General features: G+C 44.6%; 1 pseudogene; it reads right to left on the minus strand.

Annotated features, from left to right (window-relative positions):
- Positions 1 to 1,047: 1,047 nt before the first annotated feature.
- Positions 1,048 to 1,140, minus strand: LOC125453734 (U6 spliceosomal RNA; annotated as a pseudogene).
- Between the last annotated feature and the right edge of the window lie 4,086 nt (positions 1,141 to 5,226).

The following is a 5,226-nucleotide window of genomic DNA, read 5'->3' on the forward strand; positions in this document are numbered from 1 at the left end:
GAAAAACTCTCGGGTGGTTAAACTCACAGCTGGCACATAGGAAGATGGTTGTGGTGGCTGGGGATCAATCATCTCAGCTCCAGGACACCTTTGCAGGAGTTCCTCAGGAGAGTGTTCGAGGCCCAACTGTCTTCAGCTGCTTCATCAATGACCTTTCCTCCATCATAAGGTCAAAGGTGGGAATGTTTGCACAATATTCAGCACCATTTGTGACTCATCTGAAGCAGTCCATGTTCAAATGCAACAAGATTTGGACAATATCCAGGCTTGGGCTGACAAGTGGCAAGTTACATTTGTGTCATACAAATGCCAGGCTATGACTTTCACCCACAAGAGACAATCTAAGCACTGTCCCTTGACATTCAATAGTGTTACGATCACTGAATCCCCCACTATCAACATCCTGGGGATTATAATTGATCAGAGATTCAACTGATCTCACCACATAAATGCAGTGGCCTACAAGAGCAGACCAGAAGCTGGGAATACTGCAGCGAGTAATTCACCTCCTGACACATCAAAGCCTGTTCCCCATCTACAAAGCACAAGTTGGGAGTGTGATGGACTACTCCCCACTTGCCTGGATGAGTGCAGCTCCAACAACACTCAAGAAGCTTGACACCATCCAGGACAAAGAAGCCGCTTGATTGGCACTAAACCGACAAGCATCCACTCCTCTCACCACCATTGCTCAGTAGCAGCAGTGTGTACTGTCTACAAGATGCACTGCAGAGATTCACCAAAGATCCTCAAATAGCACTTTCCAAAACCACGACCACTTCCATCTAGAAGGACAAGGGCAGCAGATACATGGGAGCACCTCCCTTGCAAGCTTCCCTGCAAGCTCTACACCATGCTGATTTAGAAATAGATCGCCGTTCCTTCACTGCTGCTGGGTCAAATCCTGGGATTCCCTCCCTAAAGGAATTGTGGGTCAACCAAAGCAGGTGGACTGCAACGGTTCAAGAATGCAGCTCACCTCCACCTTCTGCAAGGTGACTAGGAATGGGCAATAAATGCTGACCCAGACAGCAATGTCCACATTCCACAAAAGGAGTAAATTTTTAAAAATCCTTGTGCAGGGACCATGCAAATCCTCTCCATATTGTCTCAATTTTACTTTATGTGCTGCCAAAGCACCTGGGTCTGCTTTATATTTTTAACATTGACCAACAGCAGTGGAATTATAACTGGAGCCAATCCCTCAACATCACAAAATTCAGATAATCCGATTGTTTTTATGGAATTTTCTGTGTGTAAATTGGCTGCATCTTCAGAAGTATTCCATCTTCTATGAAGTGCTTAAGGAACATCCTGACAGTGTTAAAAGTTACTGTGTTCTAGAAGGATAGCAGCACCAATGAAGGCCATTCAGCCCACAGTCCCTTTGCTTCTATTCATAGATCATACAAACCCTACCATGCAGAAATAGGTCCTTTGGCCCAACAAGCCCACACTGACCCCCAGATCATCCCACTCAGACCTATCCTCGTAATCTACACATCCCTGAACACTACAGCCAATCTACCTAGCCTGCACATCTTTGTGACTTTAGGAGGAAACCAGAGCACCTGAGAAAACCCACACAGACACGGGGAGAATGTGCAAACTCCACACAGACAGTCGTCTGGGGGTGAGATTAAGCCTGGGCTCACGGCACTGTGAGGCAGCAGTGCTAACCACTGAGTCACCTCATCACCCCACAATTTTTGAGTCTTTTAACATTTCTTATTTCCTACTTCATTTAACTGAATATTTGGGTGTGGGCTCACTGGATACTTCTCTCATCTGACTTTCTTTAAAAATGAACATCTCACAAATGCTTTTGAGTGCCACGTTTTGCAAAAATCTGAAAAGAATGCAGTCGAAAATTGGAATCATCAGACAGGAGATCACAAGGTCAGACTCTGGAAAGATACAATGCTCTGAGTTCAGCTGTTTATCTGTGTTTATGTCAAAGTCAATGTGCAAACATAGGAACTGGATAAGGGAGGGTCTAATGCTTGAAAACTAGATTGTCCAAAAATCACAGTCAAAGGAAGCGCTGATCATCTGGGAAAACAAAACTTCCATTTACATTCACTTCCTCTGAAAGATTATTTAAATAAATAGTGCTGATTGGATTTTAGATTTTCCCTTCTGTTAACTGTTAATTTGTATTTTTAATACAGTGCCCCATCAGGGGCAGTTATACCACTGAGTTTACATGAAAAGTGTAGAAAGGAGGAAAGGGGTCGCCCTTGCGGTACAGTGATAGCATTCTCACCTCTGGGCTAGGAAACCTAGGTTCATTGTCCCTCCTGCATAATAGAGTCTGTGAACAGGCTGATTGAAAACTATTGGGAACGGGGAAGGGATTTATATAGCATTGTGGTAGTGACCCTAACTCATAGGCTGGGCTCAAGTCTCATATGCACCAGAAGTTTGTAATAACATCTCTGAACAGGTTGACTAGTGAGAAAGATTGGTGGCAGAGAGATTCCCCACAATCTACCAGTCATTAGTAAACCAACTAGGGGAATTATTGAAAACAAATTATATTGACTTTTGGATTGCATGTAAAGAATGAGAGTTTACTGACCTCAGCCTGACCACATATGACCTACAAGCCAATAAAAAACGTAGTTTGTGGTAGACCATGATTATGGAAACTATGGAGACTTTGTATTTTGCAATGTATTGTAACTATTCGCCTGCTGAAACATATATACTAGTGCAAATCTTATTACGTTGGACATTGTTTTTCTTTTAATGGTTGTCTGATTTATTATAATTGTTTTATTTTTATCATCACGATTTGGCGCATACCACCATGATGATAAAAAAGTTACAAACCAATTGTCCACCTAACAATGCGAAACATGTTTGACACTAAAGCAACCTGCCTAATGCACTCCGCTTTCAAAATCATCAGCGACATTTAAACATCTATAATGTGTAATCCAGCATCTCCCCAAGCCTGCAACCTCCAACAAGAAAGGCAAGAGTAGAGGATGCATTGATCACTCTCTGGACGTGATGGGCTGAATGGTCGCAAATTATACCTCTGCCTTTATCACTCTTGGAGTCCCCCAAATTGGATATGAATGATCAAAGCTTCAGTGATGCAGAGTTAATAAACTACAACTCCTGATATACAGAGCACAGGCAGCTCTGTACCACATGGAGTGCAATAGATTAGGGCCAAGACGCAACCGTGTTATATAAGTGCATAAACATCTGAAAGGGTTAATGCTGAGGAATGCACTAAGCACCGTCCAATATGATAATATTATAGTATTGAGACCATCACTAATTTTCTTTCCTTTTTCCCATTTTTGGTTTGCAACTGAGTTGAAGCTGAGGGTTGAACTTTGAATTTAAAACCGCAGCTCATCTTTAAAAAGAGGAAAGAATAAAAGTCAAATGTTTGCTGTTGGGAATTGGCCTGGAAACATAATTACTGTTCTATAAACATTGCTGAGGTTTGGCATCAAGATGTCGTAAAGCCCAGGGACTGGCAGATGGTTGGACGTTGACCTGGTCAATTGATGGAGGACTGAGCAGGCCAACCAATCACAGAAAATGCCAGAAAAAAAGAGAGAAAGCAAACAGTGACCTGGTTTAAGATAACACAGTGTGAAGCCGGATGAACACAGCAGGCCAGGCAGCATCACAGGAGCAGGAAAGTTTGATGTTTTGGTTCGAGCTTGTTAATTGTACTGGCTATTTATAGTGTCAGAGTGCAGGGCAAACAGTTTTCATTGAGATAACACAGTGTGAAGCTGGGTGAACACAACAGGCCAGGCAGCATCAGAGGAGCAGGAAGGCTGAGGTTTCAGGTCTGGTCCCTTCTTCTAGAATGGGGAAGGGAGTCCTGAAATAAATATAGAGAGAGGGGGAGGTGGATGGACGATGGATAAAGGAGAAGAGACGGACAGGCCAAGGAGGTGGGGATGGAGTCAGTAAAGGTGAGGAGTTAGAGTAGAGTAGGTTCCCGACAGTGTGGAAACAGGTCCTTCGGCCCAACAAGTTTACACCACCCCTTGGAGCATCCCACCCAGATCCATCCCCCTATAACCCACACACCCCTGAACACTACAGGCAATTTAGCATGGCTAATCCACCTAGCCTGCATATCTTTAGACTGTGAGAGGAAACCGGATCGCCCGGAGGAAACCCACGCAGACATGGGGAGAATGTGCAAACTCCGCACAGACAGTTACCCGAGGCTGGAATCGAATCTGGGTCCCTGACACTGTGAGGTTGCATTGCTAATGGCTGAGCCACTGTGCTGCCCTAGGATGGGGGTTTGTCAGTCATGGGAAGATGGACAGTTCAAGGATGCAGAGATGAGACTAGTCGGTAGGATGTGGGGGTGGGGTTTGAGGTGAAAGGAGCGGATAGGTGGGAGAAAGGATGGACAGGTTAGGGAGGTGGGGATGACTCAGCTGGTTTTGGGATGCAGTAGGGGGATGGGGAGATTTTGAAGCTTGTGAAATCCACATTGATGCCATTGGGTTGCAGAGTTCCCAAGCGAAATATGAGTTGCAGTGTCTGCAACCTTTGGGTGGCATCATTGTGGCACTGGAGGAGGCCCAGGAAAGAAATGTCTAAGGAGTGGCAGGGAGGTGTTGAAGTTTTTTGTGACAGGGAGATGCAGTCATTTATGTGTTATCTCTGACTCCAACATCGGCAGCTCTTACTATCTCTGAACCATGGAGAGCCACTTATGGATTTCCAAATTTCCTTACACGTGTGCAAACTCTGAATGTCATTGTCAGAATTGTCAGAATAGTTAAAGCTGACAGTTTTTCCATCATTGCTATGCAAAATCTGGACCATCCTCTCCACATGGCCCCCCTCTAACCCACTAACAAGTTTCCTCAAAGCTTTCTGAAGCAAGCACGAGGCTAGCACGAGGGGTCATAGTTTTAAGCTGGTTGGTGGAAAGTATAGAGGGGATGTCAGAGGCAGGTTCTTTACGCAGAGAGTTGTGAGAGCATGGAATGCGTTGCCAGCAGCAGTTGTGGAAGCAAGGTCATTGGGGTCATTTAAGAGACTGCTGGACATGCATATGGTCACAGAAATTTGAGGGTGCATCCATGAGGATCAATGGTCGGCACAACATTGTGGGCTGAAGGGCCTGTTCTGTGCTGTACTGTTCTATGTTCTATGTTCTATGTTCTAAGATTGTCTCGGCTTTCTCAATAGTTGTAGCCTCTTGGTTCTGGGATTGCCATGATA

Source organism: Stegostoma tigrinum, chromosome 6 (assembly GCF_030684315.1).
Source record: "Stegostoma tigrinum isolate sSteTig4 chromosome 6, sSteTig4.hap1, whole genome shotgun sequence".
Taxonomy (NCBI): domain Eukaryota; kingdom Metazoa; phylum Chordata; class Chondrichthyes; order Orectolobiformes; family Stegostomatidae; genus Stegostoma; species Stegostoma tigrinum.